The sequence below is a fragment of the Notamacropus eugenii genome, chromosome Y (assembly GCF_028372415.1).
Source record: "Notamacropus eugenii isolate mMacEug1 chromosome Y, mMacEug1.pri_v2, whole genome shotgun sequence".
In the NCBI taxonomy this organism is placed as follows: Eukaryota; Metazoa; Chordata; class Mammalia; order Diprotodontia; family Macropodidae; genus Notamacropus; species Notamacropus eugenii.
This window is the reverse complement of record NC_092880.1, coordinates 13,002,615-13,022,512: the sequence shown is the minus strand read 5'-3', so window position 1 is coordinate 13,022,512 and position 19,898 is coordinate 13,002,615. Positions and strand designations below refer to the sequence as shown.

At 39.2% G+C, this 19,898-nt stretch overlaps 1 long non-coding RNA gene across 2 annotated transcripts in view; it reads right to left on the bottom strand.

Moving 5' to 3' along the window:
- Window positions 1-242: 242 nt before the first annotated feature.
- LOC140516648 (uncharacterized) overlaps window positions 243-19,898 on the bottom strand; it is a 155,087-nt gene continuing 135,431 nt past the window's right edge. Inside the window, exons 7-9 of one of the 2 annotated variants that reach the window (XR_011971406.1) lie at window positions 16,124-16,225; window positions 3,521-3,675; window positions 243-615 (exon numbers count right to left, since the gene is read on the bottom strand). This is a non-coding gene — a long non-coding RNA (uncharacterized lncRNA). Of the gene's footprint in view, window positions 616-3,520; window positions 3,676-9,199; window positions 14,654-16,123; window positions 16,226-19,898 lie in introns of those variants that run through there. The other variant, XR_011971405.1, reaches the window with a different exon arrangement.

The window sequence follows — 19,898 nt, the reverse complement described above, 5'->3', positions numbered from 1 at the left end:
GCAAATAAGAATCATCTACTAAAGAGGTGACAGTAAACTTGTCATTCTTCCCACAAAGGTTTTCCCTCTTAAATTGGCATAACCTCACTTTGGGGCTTATCTATCTTGACATTGTTTGGAAAACTCCATCTTCCAAGTTAAAGGATAAAAGTACTTTCATATGGTCCCGAATTGAACTGCTTACTTAGCAAGTTTATTCCCACACCTTTTTGCAGTTTTCCTCTTAGCCATTTATTGTGAAATCAAGTTGGAAAATTAAGTGTTTATTGATTTTGGCTTAAGAATACAGTAACCATCAGCCTTTGTTAACCCATTCCTCTAAAAGGGAGTAGTAAATACTGGTATATGCAACTCTTTTTATCTTAAAATTTATCAAGAAACTCTTAAACTTTCAGAATTATTCTCCAGAAGTGAAAGCTCATAAACAGAAGGCCTTCCTTCTAAATGAGATTTCCCTGGAAAACAAAAACATATGCATGCTGCGCCATTGTTGAGATGTTGGGTTTTCTTTTTTCCAATGGTAGGGAGAAGATCCAAAATAAAAGAAACTGAAGCAGTGCATGGTAATCTTCCATCTTTAAGTAACTGAAGCTGCTTTTAAATTGTTCAACTCTCCTGTGTAAAATAAACAATTTGCATTAGATTAGAAAGACCCAATACTGAAGAGCTCACTTCACATACTCTGTATATTATGCTGACTTTCTTTAGTGCAGGAAAGATTGTTTACTTACTGTATGCACATGCAGCACTGTAATCTCTCTACTCTATTGCACAGTTATTATATTTTACAAGGTAACATTGTTAGAATTTCTCATTGTTAAGAATTTCATACCTGAAATCTTGGAAAAGGCAGCTTGCTATTATATCTATGCGTCTTTGGGGGTTTGAAAGAGAGATTTTATTCTTTTGATGGTGTAAAGAGGAACTGTTTTTAAAAACCTAAGTTGGAAACTCTGCAACTATGTATAAAACTTTGGGGGTTTGTTTCTGTTTTTTAGCAATAAAGCAACATGGGCTGAAAATGCATTAAAAAAAAAAGATCTAGAAGCTTCTACATTAAGGAACTAAAGGGCCTGGAATACGAAATACCGAAGGTTAGAGGAGCTAGCATTAAGACCCAGAATCATCTACCCAACTAAACTAAGTATAACCCTTCAGGGGGGAAATGGATATTCAATGAAATAGAGGACTTTCAAGCATTCTTGATGAAAAGACCAGAGCTCAATAGAAAATTGACTTTCAAATACAAGAATCAAGAGAAGCATGAAAGGGTAAACAAGAAAGAGATCATAAACAAGAAATCATAAGAGACTTATTAAAGTTGAACTATTTATATTCCTCCATGGAAAGATGATATTTGTAACTCATGAGACCTTTCTCAGTATTAGGGTCGTTAGAGGAAATAGATAGATGCTAAATGGATAGATGGATGGATGGATAGATAGATAGATAGATAAGATAGATGGCACAGGATAAGTTGAATATGGGGGGCTTATATCTAAAACATAATATTAAGGGGTAAGAGAAGAACATATTGGGAGAAGGAGAAAGGGAGAGATAGAATAGAGTAAATTGTCTCACAGAAAAGAGGCAAGAAAAAGGTTTTACAATGGAGCGGAAGAGTGTGGAGGTAAGAAGGAATGAGTCAACCTTACTCTTATAGGATTTGGCTTAAGGAGGGAATATACACAATAAATAGAGTATTTTACCTTACAGGAAAGTAGGGGGAAAGGGGATAAGGGAAATGGGATGATAGATGGGAAGGTAGATTGTGAGAGGGGATAGTCAGAAAAACATTTTAGCAAAGGGACAGGGTCAAAAGAGAAAATAGAATAATTGGGGGGTGGGACAGGATGGAGGGAAATATAGTTAGTCTTTTACAACATGACTATTATGGAGGTGTTGTGCATAACTACACGATAACTACACGTGTATAACCTAGATTGAATTGCTTGCATTTTCAAGAGGGATGGGTAGGAAGGGAAGAAGGGAGAGAATTTGGAACTCAAAGTTTTAAAAACATGTTAAAAAATTGTTTTTACATGCAACTGGAAAATAAGATATATAGGCAATGGGGTATAGAAATCTATCTTGCTTTTCAGGAAAGTAAAGGGGAAGGGGATGAGAGTGGGGATGATAAAGGAAGGGTAGACTGGAGACAGGGGTAATCAGAATACAAGCCATTTGGGGGTAGGTGAAGGGGAAAGATGGGGAGAACATCTGGAACTGAAAGTCTTGTGGAAACGAATGTTGAAAACTAAAAAATAAATAAATTTAAGTTTAAAAAAAATAAAAATCTGGCTCCTCTCCAACTATCCAATAATTAAATGAAATAATATCTGTAAAAAACAATTAGCACAGTACCTAGTACCTGGGAGGCACTATATAAATGTTTATCCCTTTCCCTTCTCCCCTTCCCCATCCAGATTTATTTTACATATTTCATTCCTTTACACACTCCATGTTTTAGCTAAATTAGCCCACTCACAGTACCCTGAATGAGACCTCTTCTATGACCTTGTCTTTACATAGTCTCTCCCTCATTACTCAAATGCACTCCCTTACCACTCCTGCCACACTTTGAATACCTAGCTTCCTTCAAAGCTTAGTTATGGTGTCACTTCTTATGAAAAAAGTTTGCCTGATCTCCCTAGTTCTTAGTACCTCTCCCTCTGAAAATGACTTTATATACTCCCTTGTGCACCTAGTATATCCCATAGATAGAATGTAAGCTCCTCAGGGCAGAAGCTATTTGGGATTTGCCTTTGTTCATTTCTAAAACAGTGTGGTCCAACAGAATTTATATGAATGAGATTATCAAATGACAGAGAAGTAGCTGAAAGATAAGATCTAGGATCACTTATTAATCATTTCTTTATGGTGCAATATTCTGTTATCAGTAAACCTATCTGCCCCCTGAATTTAGACTTTAGCTGAGCTGCTCTCCTGAGACTTTTACAGGACAAGAGTGATACCTACTTCCACCTAAGGCCACTTAAACCTGCAAACTCCTCTGTATTACCAACTTCAAACCAACACTGATCACCACTAAAAAGAGAAGGTGATGTGTCTGAAACAAATCTAAAGACCGACCCAACTATCAGATTAACCATACTATCTATTTGGCCCTTGGAGTGATTCAGAGCCTTTTGAGTGATAGGAAAGGAAACAAAATCACTTTTATTCTGTTAGTAGAGCTTTTGTATTTGAATTTGGGTTATTCCCCACCCTCTCAGTAGCCTTTCCACTCAAGAAGACACCTAGGATAAAACTGCTGGAGAGTCAAACATACCATAGGAATTAACAAAGGTTGAGGTTAAGAAACACTACATTAAATAAGTAAAAATAATGAGCTACATTGGCTTCCTGTTTAACATGAGTTTGTTTATACTGGCATCAAATCTGCTTGAAGATTGTCTCTACCACTCTTTCAAAAAACATTGTTTCTGCTTTCCCCAAGTCAAAAAACTCTAATCTAACCACCTGTGTATGTGGTTGGGTAAACTTTGGGTAAACTTGCCTGGATGAGTCCTGACACCTGTATTTTAAAACCCAGAGGGCTGAACTGCAGCAAGGTGGACCTCTAACAAGTGTAATCTCCTAGAGTTGTGGTTTGGGGGATGTTGCTGATGGGGGTGTGCATTTCATCTCAGGAGACTCTCAACAACAGGAGAGCTAGACAAAAAAGAAAACACATAAGATTAAGCACTATTTGGATTGTCAATTTTCCAACATTTCAGGACTGAATGGTTCACAGATGTAATACCTTTAAATGGCATTTATGCTTCTATTGTTTTTTTAACCTCTTTGCCCATCTTAATCCAAGTTTCTTCTCCTGAAAACTAACATTAAGTGTCCTGTGCCTCTAGGTGATAAAGAGCATATTTCCACTAAAATGTAAGGGAGGGCATTTGATGAACTATGTGATAGTCTAAGTGTTCTGACCAGCTTCAAAACCCAGCAATACTTTTATGATTACTTAAGCTTTCATGTTTTCATGCCATAAATTCTTCTAGGAGTAAAACAGACCAAAGCTTGTGTACTTAACACACTCTTCTTTGGCCCAGTAAGCTACTAATTTACAGATTATTCTGACACACATAAGAAGAAACAGCCTTTCTATTTAACAACATTTGAGGATTTGGGGGTAGGAAAATTTAAAGGCACACTATTAACCACCAAGAGCAACAACTGTCTCTAAGTTTCTATCTTTAGAAGACTGGCCATCCTTTGGCCATAAACCCCAGGTGAGGCATCTTTGTTGAACATACCTTGGTTTCTCTTATTTCCATTAGGTTACTGGTGTCTGACCATCTGTTAATAATTGACTGAGTTTCTATAGGGCTCATTAGGGAATGTACATGCATTACAGTATATGTTTAGATGGTTATTTCACTGGGCAAAACTCTGTAGATGGACAATAAGTTAAGCTTATAATTGACTAGAAGGAAAAGGACAGAGTGAATTATTGCATTGGGGAAATTTTGCAGTGTATTTAATAATCCCAAGATGCTTCTTAGGGCAAAAATCTGACTTTTCTACAGAAATGTTCTCCTGGAAATGCTGTACGATTACAAGTTTTAGAATATCACAATACTCTAGGAATTAAAGTTTCAGTGGAGAAAGGAATGGTGACAATTAAGATGCATGTTCAAGAAGTAGTATAAGGGAGATCATTAAGGAAATAAATATATGATGTGAAAAGGAAATGGGCCAGTCATGTAGCCTTCATAAATGGATAAACCAAATACTGCACTGGCATCCTTGGAATGAAAAATTATCTAGAAGAAGGAACATTGAAGGGGTTGGGGAGATTCTTAGAGGAACCTCACAAAATGAGAAGGCATGGATGGATTATGATCTGCTTCCGTGAATAGAATGAGCTGTAAAATAGTGCCAGAAGGTATCCTAAATACATAGATTTATTTCTCAAACACTTAAATTGGAAACTAGTCATTTGCAAATCATAGTTTGCATTTATATAAGTCCTTAAGGTTTACAAAATACCTTCCTTACAATGACTTTATTATCATTTTTATTTTGTAGATGAATGAACTTTGTCAAAAAAAAAAAAATTGTGACACACAGCCACACAGCTAGAAGTTAATCAATCAGTCAACATGTATTAAGTGTCTATTCTGTGACAGGGGTGTACCCACATCAGGGAAAACTAGTATTTCTGCTGAGGGCTGCTGAGCCTTTTTTAGGGATGTTTCCTAAATTTGGTGTCCACCTGCCTTTCAGTTCTCACCTGTGGGGCCAAGGAGCAGTAGCATGTTCAGGTACCACACCCCACATCTAGTAATATGAGCTAAACTAGGTTGAGTGTAACTGACAGGCCTCAAATCCACAAGTGAATTAGGGGAGGGTCTACCTCAAACATGTAAAGACTTCCCCCAAGGAATAGACAGATATGAACAGTTTGCTCCAAGAAGCCATGAAGACAACAAAAGCAGGTGGTGTGAAGTGCTGTGGAACTCTTAGAGCTTGGTTAAACACTGAAGATGCCAAGGGCATCCACTAAGTTCTGAGCCATCACCAATTGTCTTTATTTTTATCTCATCACTGGACTTCGATGACTTTGAAAGAATGAGTCCAATGACTTTGCACAACTCTGCTTCACTTAAATCCAATTTATGAACAAGCAAAAGACATCACCCATATCATTTTAACATTTTTAACTTTCTCAGAGTTCTATGGTAACATATAAGTGATGAAACAGCAGGTGCAGATACACTGGGAGCTATAATAACAACCCTGCACATAGGTCACTCAAGCTATAGGGTTATCTTCTCACTGGAATAAAGGAGCAGTGGAATTCAGCAGTCCCCTGGGTGTCTGAGCAGACTTTTATAAGGACTATACTTCTTACCTCCTGGCATGACAAAGGGTATAAAAAGGTGCCCTAAAAACCGTGTGCTTCGCCTAACCCAACGCTGCCATGCTTATGGTGGCAGGCAAGGGCACTACCTTCTGGTCAATACAAACTAAAAATACATATAAAAACTTTTGTGAAGATGCTTTCATTCACATTGGAACATGGAATGTGCTCATGCTTTTGGACCACAAGAAATTCAATAGACCTGAAAGACAACAGCTTTTGTTGTGGGAGTACTCAGTAAATATTTCATGTAAACAGCAGCCTTGAGTAAAACACATGAAGCAGCAAATGAAGGCCAGCTTATCAAAGTTGGAGCTGGATATACATTTTTCTGGAGTGGCAGCAGTGATGGGGAGCACCCTGAAGCTGGTCTAGATTTTGCAATCAAAGCAAGTCTAGTCAACAATTTTGTATGCCTCCCAAAGGAAGAAGTAACAGGCTTATGATAATGTGATTGCAGGAAAGCATCATGCCACCATCATCCTTGTATAAGCTCCCACAAATTTAAACCCTGATGAAGTCAAAGAAAAATTTTATGAAGACCTGATAACTCCTATCATCAGTATGCCAAAAGAGGACAAGCTTATAATTCTGGGTGACTTTAACACCAGAGGAAGCACAGATTTTCAGACATGGCAGGGAGTATTTGGGAAGAATGGAGTTGGAAACAACAATAGCAAAGGTCACTTACTACTGAAGAAGCGTTCTTCTCATGATCTCCTCACCAACACAGCCTTTCATTTTCCAAAATGCAATAAAACTACATGAAGGCACTCTTGAAGCAAACACTTAATAGACTATGTCACTGTAAGGAGAAGAGACAGACCAGATGTTGATGAAGGCAATGTGTGGTACAGATTGCTGGACCAGTCATAGACTTATCCTCTCCAAGCTAAACATTCCTACTCCACAAAAGCTGTAGCCCCAAGGCAAGACAATAACCAGAACACTTAATGTCAACAAATGAGAGTGCTTTTCTGAGGATGTTTATTGCTAACTTGGAGGGGAAAATGAACCAATACAGTTCATTAAAGTGGAGCAGAAAAGGATGGGGTAGCTTTCAGAGCTTTGGTATATAATACTACAGTTACTCTTCCAGGACAAAACACTCTCAAAATCAAGATTGGTTTGATGAGAATAATGGGGAAATTCAGAAGCCACTAAACGAAAAAATGAGAACTCCACAGGTTTTATCAGCAAGGTAGTTTGTCTGTCTCTAAGAAGGCAACATTTAACTCCATCAACAGCAAAGTGCAAGCAAAGATTAGAGAGATGGAAGATGGCAGAGTAACAGCATGGACTTTCTAGAGCGTTGCCCCGAAGTCCAGTCAAATATCTGGAAAAAAAATGGCTCTAAACAAATTCTGGAGCTTCAAAACCCACAGAATGATGGACCAAAGCAAATCTCCAGCCCAAGACAGCCTGGAAGTTCACCAGGAAGTGTCTATCTTGACACACTGGGAGCAAAGCACAATCCAACGTGGGCCCCATGCCAACACAGACAGGACCTGAGCAGGACTTGTGGAGACTATAGTGATTTCCAGACTTCATGACCCCAAAACGTTGAGAACAAATTGAAGGTCAGTGGGAAAAGCCTGTGGGACCAGTGCAGGACAGTGGAGTGGTCTGGCCCCAGCACCAGCTGAGGGAGGGACCTGAGGCAGCCACAGCAGCAGCAAAGGCAACTGCTGCCACTGTTTCTGGAGCTCTAGGCCCACAGATTGTGGGGGGAATTCAGCAGCTGACAGTACACCCCCACACTCACTGGAAGGAGAGAGCTACCCTTGACGAAGAGCTCAGGAGTGAAGTAAATGGCTGGGGAAATGAACAAAAACCTAAAAAAAGAATCAGACTATAAAATCTGACTTTGGTGACAAAGAAGACCAAAACATGCAAACAGAAGAAAACAAAGTCAAAGTTCCTCCATCCAAAGCCTCCAAGAAAAATATGAATTGGTATCAGGTCATGGAGGAACTCAAAAAGAATTTTGAAAATCAAGTAAGAGAAGAAGAGCAAAAATTCGGAAGAGAAATGAGAATGATGCAAGAAAATCATGAAAAATGAGTCAACTACGTGCTAAAGGAGACCCCCAAAAATGCTAAAGAAAATGATACTTTAAAAGATAGACTAACCCAAATGGCAGAAGAGATCCAAAAAGTCAATGAGGAGAAAAATGCCCTACAAAGCAGACTTGGCTAGATGGAAAAAGAGATCCAAAAACTCACTGAAGAAAATAATTCCTTGAAGATTAGAATGGAGTAGATGGAAGTTAATGACTTTATGAAAAATCAAGAAATTATAAAACAAAACCAAAGGAAAGAAAAAATAGCAGACAATGTGAAATATCTCATTGGAAAAACAACTGATCTGGAAAATAGATCCAGGAGAGAAAATTTAAAAATTATGGGAACTGAAATCCATGATCAAAAAAAGAGCCTAGACATCATCTTTCATGAAATTATCAAGGAAAATTGCACAGGGTGTGTTGAATAGGAAGAGATGATATCTAAAAAAATAAAATTAAGGGAAGAGAGAAGAATATATTGGGAGGAGAAAGGGAGATAATGGAGTGGGGAAAATTATCTCATAAAAGAAGCAAGAAAAAGCTTTTTCAGTGGAGGGGGGAAAAGGAGGGGTAAGAGGGAAAAAAGGATGCTTTCTCTCATCACATTTGGCTTGGGGAGGGAATAATATGCACATTCAATTTGGTATGAAAATCTATCTTACACTATAGGATAGTAGGGGAGAAGGGGATAAGTGAGGTATATGGGGATGATAAAAGGGAGGGAAAATGGGAGGAGGGGGTAATTAGAAGTAAACACTTTTGGGGAGAGACAAGGCCAAAAGAGAGAATAGAATAAATGGGGAGCAGTATAGGATGGAGGGAAATATAGTCTTTGACAACATGACTTTTATGGAAGTCTTTTGCATAACTACACATGTATAACTTGTATTGAATTGCTTGTCTTCTCAGTAGGGATGGGTGGGGAGGGAGGAAGGGAGAAAAGTTGGAACTCAAAGTTTTGAAAAGGAATGTTAAAAACTGTTTTTACATGCAACTGGGAAATAAGAAATACAGGTGATGGGGTATAGAAATCTATTTTGCCCTACAAGAAAATAGAGGAGATGGGGATAAGGGAAGGGAGGGGCATGATAGAAGGGAGAGCAGATTAGGGGAAGAGGTAACAAGAATGCACGGGTCTTGGGGTGGGGGGAGGGGAGAGATGGAAAGAAAATTTGGAACTCAAAATATAGTGGAAATGAATATTGAAAACTAAAAATAAATTGATTTTAAAAAAAGATTAGAGAGATGCAAGATACTTGGCTCAGGAAGAAGGCAGATGGAATTCATTTTTATGCTGACAGTAACAATTCAAAGTGCTTTTAAGTTGCCCTGAAGGCTGCTTATAGGCCAAAGACCTATAGAGTGCCGATGGAGTCACATTGATTAGTGATGACATGATCTGAACACTTCCATGGTGTTCTCAGCAGACCAACTCCAAAAGAAATACTAGGATTATAACAGAGGTCTGTATACAATGTTTATTGATCTGATGAAGGCTTAAGATACTGTCAGTTATGAGGACTTGTGGAAGATCCTGGAAAAATTTGGTTTCCTGGAAAAGCTCATCAGTACTGTACATCAAATTCATTATGGCGTGCTCACACAGGTCCTAGATAATGAATAGTCCTCTTGTGCTTTCCCAGTCACCAAATGAGTGAAGTTTCTTCTATGCTTTTTAGCATGATGTTTTCAGCAATGTTGTTAGATGCCTTCAAGGAGGATAAAACGACATCAGGGTTGGCTACTGCATTGACAATAAATTATTTAACTCTAAAAGGATACAAGCTAAGACTAAAGTGGAGGAAGAATTGGCATACGACTTTTTGTTCACAAACAATTGTACACTCAGTGCAGCCTCTAAGGCTGAGATGCAAAGCGTGGATAAATTCTCTGACTCTTGTGCTAATTTTGACCTGACAATTAACACCAAAAGAATGTAAGTTTTCCACCAGTCAGCACCACACCACCAAAACATAGAACCATCAGTTACAGCAAATGAACAAAATATTGAATACTATACATAAGTTCACTTACCTTGGCAGTATACTATTCAGGGATGTACACATAGATGCTGAGGTTGACACACATATTGTCACAGCTAACTCATTGTTAGGGTTGTGTGTTCCTGCTTTGTTACCAAAGAAGAAGACCATGCCATCAGAGAAATAATGACATGACTTGCACTTGACTTTCTTTTGAGTGCACAACTTTGGTTGTGCAGGTCACCACCCTTACTTCCTCCTCCAGAGCCATGTGGGTCCAGTGACTGGATATTCATCAGGATGATTGGAGATGACCCAGGATGAGGCAATTGGGATTAAGTGACTTGCCCAAAGTTACACAGCTAGCGAGTGTCAAGTGTGTAAGGTAAGATTTGAACTCAGGTCCTCCTGACTCCGGCGCTGGTGCTCTATCCACTGTACCACCTAGCTGCTCCTCAATGTTAGGGAGGCTCCAAAGGAAGGTGTAAGGGAGAAGAATTATGAGACTGACTATGAAACTGAAGATCTACAGAGCCATTTTACTAATCTCATTTTTCTATATCTGTGAAACCTGAACAACATGCCAGTACCATGCCAAGAAACTGAATTCCTTCCATTTGAATTGTCTTAGGAAGATTCTGAAGATCACTTGGCAAGATAAAATACCGGATACTAAGGTTCTTTCATGAGCTTTACTGCCAAGTCTTCAAACTCAACTGCAGAGAGCGCAATTCTGATGGACTGATCAGGTTGTTCTAATGCCAAATATATGTTTATCCAAAAGAATATTTTACAGAGAACTCACACTAGGCAAGTGCTGGCATGGAGGTCAGAAGAAGCAACACAAGGACACTGTCAGGGTCTCTTTTTAGAGAACTTTGGAATTGTGAGATACCTGAGACGTTGGCACAGTACCAGCAAGTATGACCTGCCTACATCAAACAAGGTCCTATGCTCTATGAGCAAAGCAGAATTGCAATGATTCAAAAGAAATGTGAGTTGGGAATATTTAGAGCCATCTCCACTCCAAATGTTGCTTTGGACCATTTGTGCCCACCCTTTGTTAGAACCTTCCAAGCTCTTATTGGTCTGATCAGTTACAGTCAGACACACTGTACTTTGACACCAATGTAGTGATGTCATTTTGGTGCTCCTAGAGAACTAAGGACAACAACAAACTAGCCAACCACCTGCCAGGCACTCTTCTAAGTGCTAGAGATGCCAGAAGAGGCAAAAGATAATCATCCCTGCCTCAAGAAACTTTCAGTCTAGTAATGGAGACAAAACACATGATGATGATGGTGATGATGGTGATGATGATGATGATGATGGTGATGATGATAATGACAGCTAAGATTTGGATAGCATTTTCTATATGCCAGGCACTGTGCTAAGCAGTTTACCATTATCTCATGTTGTGATTCTCACAACAGTGGGAGGAGGTAGGTGCGATTATCATCATTTTGTTGATGGAGAAACTGAAGTCGCTAGAGGCTAAGTGACCTGCCTGAGGTCACACAGCTAGTAAACATCTGGGATCAGATTTGAACTCAGGTCTTTTTGAATCCAGGACTAGCACTCTATTCACTGTACCACATACAAAGACATAGAAAAGCAAACTATATACAGGATAAGTATGAAATATTTAATAGAGGGAAGGCACTGGAATTAAGGGGTTTGAGAAGGCTTCCTGTAGAAGATGGGGTTTTAAAGGGGATTTAAAGAAAACTAGGGAGATCTGTAATCACAGCAAAGAAGGAAAAATGTTCTAGGCCTCAAAGAGATACTTATCAGCCAGAGAGAATGCCCAGAACTGAGAGGTTGGCCTGTTTTGCTTGCAGTGTCACTGGATGGAAGAGTACATGACACAGGAGTAATAAGGTGTAAGAAGAATGGAAAAATAGGGGTAGTGGTGAGGTTATGGCAGGCTCATAGAGTAAAAATAGAACTTTGGCTGGTCAAGAGCAAAGGCCCTGAACCTAAAGTCTCTAAATTTTTATTTTTAAGGGAAAATATTTTGATAACTTTTCCAAAATATTTGGTTTCCTTTTTTAGTCCTATTTCTTTTATTTTATGCATTTAAAACCATTATTCTGAGAAGAATTCCATAGGTTTGACTAGACATCCAAAGTGGTGGATACACAGAATGGTTAAGAAACCCCTATTTAACAGCAATTTTATGAATGGATAATATAACATTTGTCCATTCTTCTGATTTCATTGGTGTAGGGAACTCTGGGTGAAGAAACCCCACATATCGATACAGATTAAGAGTTGAAACTTTAATCTTAGAATTTAACTGAAGCACTGAAAGGTTAATTTACTTTCCCAGAGTCCTATAGTCAGTCTTGGTAAGAAGCTGAATTTGAAACCAAATCTTCCTTATTCCAAGGCCAACTCTCTTTTCATTAAACCCTACTACCCCTTACGACTTGGGCAACATGGCCCATAGGATTGTTGTAAAGGGGGCATTAAATTATGAGTATAAAACACTTTTAAACACAAGTGATGGGGGCGGAGCCAAGATGGCAGAGTAGAAAGATGCACATACACTAGCTCTTCCCCGCAGCCCATAAAATACCTGTAAATAAAGATTTTAGAGCAGCAAAAGCCACAGAACAATGGAGTGGAGGAGATTTCCAGCCCAGGGTGACCTGAAAGGCCAACAGGAAAGGTCTGTCACACCGGAGATGCAGCAGAGCCCAGCCCAGCCTTGGCCAAACAGCATGGCGCAGCTGCCAGGAGGAGGACCCGAGCAGGCCTCAGGGGCAGAATCCCCAGTGGCAGTAGCAGTGGTTTGCAGATTCCCCCAACCCACAGACGCCAAAGGTCAGTGAGAGGGTTTTTTCAGCTGGCTGAGAAGGGAACAGAGTCTTCCCATAGCTCCAGCCTCAGGTGGTGGCAGAGGCTGCATTAGGTGGCAGCCCTCCCACAGCAGCCCCCATCCATTGTTGGATCATAAAACCCCTGGGAGAATTGAGCAGCTCATGCTTACCTCAGCCCTGTGTGGTGGCCCTGCAGCCACCTAATGCTCCTGGAGGAATTGAGCAGTTTATCTGAATCTCAGCCCTGAGTGCTGGTTTGGTGGAACTGGAGGCCAGGTGGTTGTGGAGAGGAATCTCTACTACTCACAGATTCTGGGCACAAAAGTTTCTGGTTGCTCCCAGACCAGTGTATGCACTTGATTGTGCCACCTTGGAGGAACTGAGACCTTACAGATCCCCAGAGTATACCCTACTATTGATAAAGGACCCAAAAGTCAAGTAGCTAGTTGGGAAAATGCCCAATAAAAGGAAAAAAAATAAGACTATAGAAGGTTACTTTCCTGGTGAACAGATATCTTCTCCCATCCTTTCAGATGAGGAAGAACAACACTTACCATCAAGGAAAGACATAAAAGTCAAGGCTTCTATATCCCAAACATCCAAAATAAATATTCAATGATCTCAAGCCATGAAAGAGCTCAAAAAGGATTTTGAAAATCAAGTAAGAGAGGTGAGGAAAAATTGGGAAGAGAAATGAGAGAGACACAAGAAAATCATGAAAAGCGAGTCAACAACTTGCTAAAGGAGACCCAAAAAAATGCTGAAGGAAAAAAACATAAGTGACTATGTAAAGGTAAGCTAATATTACTGTTATAATTTTTGTAATAGTTTTTAATAATCTGAAAATAAAATCATTTGAAGAAGCTCTCCTCTCCTATACTGGCTAAATAAGTAAATTCCATTTGTTGTTCAATTGTTTTTCAGTCATATCTGACTCTTCATGATCCCATATGGGATTTTCTTGGCAAAGATACTGGAGTGGTTTGCCATTTCCTTAAGATTCTGGATCTCCTTTTCCAATTGGTTGACTCATAACCTTTTTATTTTTCTTGGATTGTTTTTATTTTTTTTCCTCAATCTCTCTCATTTGATTTTTAAAGTCTTTTTTTAAGTTGTTCTATAAATTATTTTTGGGCAGGTGACCATTTGTTATTCTTTGAGGCAGAAGAGGATTTCTTTGCTTCAATATCCTCCTCTGAAGATGAACCTTGATCTTTATTCCCACAATAACTTTCTATGGTTGGATTCTTTTTCCTTTGCCTGTGCATTTTTTAGTAGTAATAGCTAAAGCTTTTGGAATCACCTCTAGACCTGGGTGTAGGGGGTGGTGCCTCTTGCCCCAGATCTTCAGTTCTCCCCTCTATCCTTGAATCAAAGTCAAGCCTCCAGCCTCCTGTAAATGCCTACAACCAGGGGCATTTTATCCCATTGCTTCTGCACTCACCAGGTATGTTCTGGATCCATCTTACTCCGTCACTCTCCACAGCACAGCTGGGCTTGGCGTTCCTTTTCAGCAGAGGTTCCCTCAATTCGTCTTCCCCTGCTCAGATGCCCAACTCCTGTTCCTCTCCTGGTGGTAAAAGTTCCGTGGCCAGAGCCAAGACAGCCTCGCAAACCAGTTAACCTCAGGGCTTGCCTCTCTTTGTTAAAGTGGACCATAACCTGGATGTGTTTACTCTTCATCAGGCCCAAACCAGGTCCAGGGATTTTTCTTCTGATCTTCTGGGATTGTCCAGGGGGACCCCTGTTGTGCCCCTACTCTTATTTATTTTTGCCCACACTTTGTTTGCCCTGAGGTGCTATTTATCACTTTTGTGGGGGGAAATCTTGAGAGCTTGGAATTTTCTGAACTACTCCACCATCTTCCCAGAATCCTCTGGCTTGCCATTTTCTTCTCCAGCTCATTTTACAGATGAGGAAAATGAGGTAAATAGTGTTAAATGACTTGTCCAGAGTCACACAGCTAGTAAGCATCTGAAGCTGGACCCCAGGCTAGGCACTCTATCCACTGTGTCACCTAGATGCCTTTAAATAATAATCCTACCCACTTGTTAAAGCTCAGCTGAAGCCACTCTTCCACTCTGTTCTTTCCTGATTATTCCACTACACATTCGTTTTTGCTTTTTTTCTTAATTCCTAATGTGCTAAAGTATTTTATATTTCAGGGATACAGTGCCCCATGATCTGGAAAATCCCTGTAAAATTTTTTGGCCTTCCTTTCATACCAGAGAAATTTGAATTATTATGGTAGCAAATATAAACTATGTTGATATTCTACAGTGCTATATATATATATATATATATATATATTATGCATTTCCGAGTTTCTAAACATCTGTTTCCATTTAATTTCTTATGCTAACCAACAATATATTGAAATAACAATGATAACAGTGTGTGTGTATACAGAGATACACATAGGTATGTGTATGTGTATGTGTATATACATTTACATATATGCATATTCACATACAGATATAAACATGCACATACAGATATGCATGTATATTTATATGCACACATTTATATTTATTTATATAACATAGTAATGTTTAATTGTTGTTTTATGTATTTAGGTGGTGTTTTTTCTTCAACTAGATTGTAAGTAATTTGAGGGCATATCCTCAAATGCCTGGTACAGTGCTAAGCCCATAGTAAGTGTTTACCAAATACATCTTGATCAACTGACTGAAAAAAACAAGGCTGTAAAATCTCAAAATATTAATTACTAGTAGATCTCCAAGGTTTGTGGAAATATTGTAGCCCCTGTTCAAAGGGGTCAGATTTGTAGAATCAGTTAATCACGTCACTTTTATAGCATGTGTGAAGGGTTACAAAATTCTTTGTAAAGTTCTTTCCCCTTTATGCATGACAACACAATCCTGTGAGGCAAGTATTATTATTCTCATTTTATAGATAATAAAATTGAGGCTCAGAGAAATGAGCCCATGTTCAAGTAATTGATCAGGCCAGTATTTGAACCTGTCTCTTTATGCTATTCAATGTACATCCCATTTCATTGTTTTCTCCAGATGATTTCTGGAGATATATAAAATATATTAATAATAAGTAATATATATAAAAATATATAAAATCTTGCCTAATAGTTATATTCCATCAACATTCATCAAGCATCTACTATGTGCAAGGCACTGATATAGGTGCTGAGAGTTGAACAAAGAATCATGAGACCATAGGACTGTAGACATTTATAGCTAAAGGGTATCTTAGAAACCATCCAGTTCAATACCCTAATTTTACATATGAGGACAGAAGAGTTTAAATGTCCTTCCTAAGGTCACATATATAGTAGTTGACAGAGCTGGGATTTGGACTAAGGTCTTCTGACCTTAGCTCACCTAGCACTCACCTAGCTCTACACCTCCATCCTTAAGCATCCAAGCATGCCAGCATGCCAGTCGCCTTCTGGTGTCTTTCTCTTCCTCTTCTCCATATGGTGGATTAGGGTCCCCTTAAAGAGAGGTGGGAAAGAGTCAGACTTCTCTGTACACTTCTGTAGGTGTTAAGAGAGGTTACATCTGTGTAACTTTTCTAGGTCTTCCATAGTAACTTAGTCCATAAGCATTCCTCGGAATGGAATGGAAAAGAGAATAAGTCATCCCTTACCTACTAGTCTAGGTACCCACTTGACTAGAGGGAAATGGCAAAAAGGATACTATTCACTCAGTTCCTTCTCTTTCTACCAAAGTCAAATAAAGACAACAAACATATATTAAGTTCCTACTATGTGTCAAGCATTGAGCTAAGCACTGGGTATATAAAAAAAAGCAAAAAAGAGTCTCTGGTTTGAAGGTGCTCATAATATATTGAGGGGAGACAATATGTAAACAACTGCATAAATACAAGAAATAATTTTGGATAAATGCTCCCCCACCCCCTCCCTAGAGGGGAAGCAGCACCATTCAGGTGGATTGGGAACAGTTGCTTATCGAAGGTGAGATTCTCTCTGACTTTAAGGAAGCCAGGGAAGCCAGGACATGCAAGTGAGAAGGTAGAGCATTCTAGTATAAGTTAAAACCAGTGAAAACACATAGACTTGGAAGATGGAGTATCTTGTGCAAGGAAAACATGAATTAAGTACCAGGTTTTGTGTTGTTTGATTTGTGTCTCAGTTTGAGCTATCGCTGACTACCTTACCAGTTAGTGTTCTGCCCTGTTCGAACTCCCTCTGGAGGGCTGTTTTCAGATTGAAGTATATGAATGAATGAATGAATGAACGAATGAAAATATATTAAGTACTTATTCTGTGCCCAATCCTCTTAATTATGGACCCTTCCCTTTGTTGATTATTTCAAATTTATTCTGTCTCCCCTATTAGATGGTGAGTTCTTCAAGGGCAGGGGCTGTCTTTGACTTCTGTTATTGTTCAGTTGTTTTAGTTGTGTCTGACTCTCTGTGACTCCGTTTGGGGGTTTTCTTGGCAAGGATATCCAAGTGCTTTGCCATTTCCTTCCCTGGCTCCTTTTTTCAGATGAAGAAACTGAGGCAAACAGGGTTAAGTGACTTGCCCAGGGTTACACAGTTAGTGAGTGTTAGAGACCAGATTTGAATTTCTGAAGATGAGTCTTCCTGATTCCAAGGTCAGTGCTCAGTGGACACACTGTGTCACCTAGCTATCCATAGGAACATATTAGATACTTAAATGGTTATTGACTGACTGCCCAACACTATGCTAAGTGATGGGAATGATAATGTCGATGCAAAAGCAAAGGCAGTTTCTGCCCTTAAGGATTTTAATGGTGGGGGAGGGGAAGAAACACAAATCCAGGAATAGTGGAAAGGAAGGCATCTTTTGATTTGGAAAGTTGCTGTTTCTCCTAATAAGGAGGAATGAGCATGATGAAGTGTGGCAGCCTCAGTAGGAAATGAGTGATCGCCCTAGGCACCTTCCTTAAAAGAGGATATGGGAGGAGTTCTCTGATGTCCACTCTACACTAGAGGGAGGGAGGGGCCTCAAGGGCAAGTCGTACTGAGGAATTGTATCTTTCAGATGATAAGTTCCTGGGGGTGATAAAGTCCAGGACAGAAAAGACAGGAAATAATGAATTCTCTATACTTGATTATATTTTGATAACTTTTTGCAAAATTTTATCAATCTTAGAGAGTTTAGCAAGTTCACCTAGCCTTTTTTCTTGGTCGCCCAAGACATTTTTGGAAGACAGACAAGGCACATAAGACTTTGAACCCAATCCTTCTTTGGTAGCTGGATTTTAACTGCCCCATTTTTTGAGTGGATGCCAACCACATTGGAAAATCCTTCAATTTTTCACATTTATCTAGGAGAGGGCAATAAAGTCTGATCCCCAGAATCATTTCCATGGTCATAGAATTGTTGATTTAAAGCTCTAAGAGTGATTAGAGAGTGTCCAGTCCAAGCTCCTTATTTAATATTGGAAGACCCTCAGATTGAATTGTGACTTGCCCAAAGTCACATGTATAGCAAATGACAGATGTGAGATTTGAATCCAGACCTTTGGACTGGGAAACCAGGGCTCTTCTCATGCAGCTGCTCACTCTCATCTTCTCTTCCTTTCCCTTTCTCTGCCAATCAAGGAAAGAAGAGGCATGACCAGAATTGCTTGGGAAGGGATAAAGCTGAGCCAGTAGAAAGTGTTGCTGGATGCCCCCACATTTCAGCCTCTGTTTATAGGAATTTAACATGCAGTGTTTATTATTCCTATCTGCTCAAATAATCTGCCACCTAAAAAAAAGTTTAATTGTCCTGATATTTCACATTTAGGACCACAGTTTAAAGAAATTCAGGGGAAAAGTAATGATTATTTTATTTTAACTGCTCTGTTTACCCCTCTCCTAGTCGCATTGTTCCACGCAAAGGCAGTGTCAAGAGTCTCTGTATTATAGAGCCAAATGACTCAAAGCCAAAGTCGAGACGTAATCACTGAGGAAGTTATCATATGGAGAGCTATCATAACAATAATTATTGTGATTTTTCCTTTTTTAAAAAAGTATTTTGTAGCTAAATAGTTTCAAAATAAAGCTAATTTCCAAATGGAAGTTTAAAAAGAAAACTGGGGTTTCACATTTATTTTTCTTTGGCAAACAGTGTATTCACAGATGGTGTGGATATTTTGGCATTCCAAGCTATAGCATCTCTATTTATGATTCTCTGTCTTGGAAATCTCTCTTGTGGTTAGACCACATTTTGTATACTTCCTATGATTGACATATGATCTGAGCTCAGCCAGTGCAAGGGGGCAGCCACATGACATATCATCAAGACTGTAGGCAGCTGCCAAGAAGTTAGAAAAGACAATTTCACTTGGGCCCAGATTTCCAACCAACCAAGAGCTCCATTTGGAGAAAACAAAGATGGGACACTCACAGAGAATCAATAAGGACCTAAAGGAAGATTCTTTAACTGGGGTAGTCAGGTAGGAATGGCATTGTATTGTGGTAGATCCCCAAGGATATATTAACCTGCCTTGGAGGAAACCACAAATTTTCTTCATAGTCAGATTTTTGTTAAGATGGTCCCACATGTACATCACATTGTCAAAAGATTTATTTTCCCCTCTTTAGAGAAGACATGAACTACATCAGTGACTCCGAAAAAAAAATCCAACTACACTCTGTTGAAATGAGGGATTGGTGATGACACATTTCCATTTTTCACCCTGAAAGTATTAGGCAGCAAATTTGTAAATAGGATTTGCTGAATTGCAAAAGTCACTTGGGAGCAGTACTTAAATCCCTCATTACTTGGAGAGGCAGTATGGTCTAATGGAGAGGGTACTGGACTGGAGTCAGAAAAGCCTGCATTTATATTTTGGCTCTGATACCCCCTGTGTGACCGTAAGCAACTCATCTATCCTCTCTAAAGCTCGGCTTCTTCATCTGTAAAAGCGGGTTGATAATGTTAACTTTAGGAAGTTCCTATAAGGTTGTTATGATATTGAAGAGAGATAAGGTTACTAAGTATTTTGTAAACTTTACTGCATAAATACTAGTTGTTATTATTGTTGTTGGAGTGGAAAGCCTTGTAAAACCTTTAGGGTAGTAAATGTAAAGGGAGAGTGAAGCAACTTGTTGAACTTGGTTACGATGGAAAGTGGGCCTGAATAATTCCAATCCTCTGGGGGAAAGCTTTCCATCAGAAAACTCCT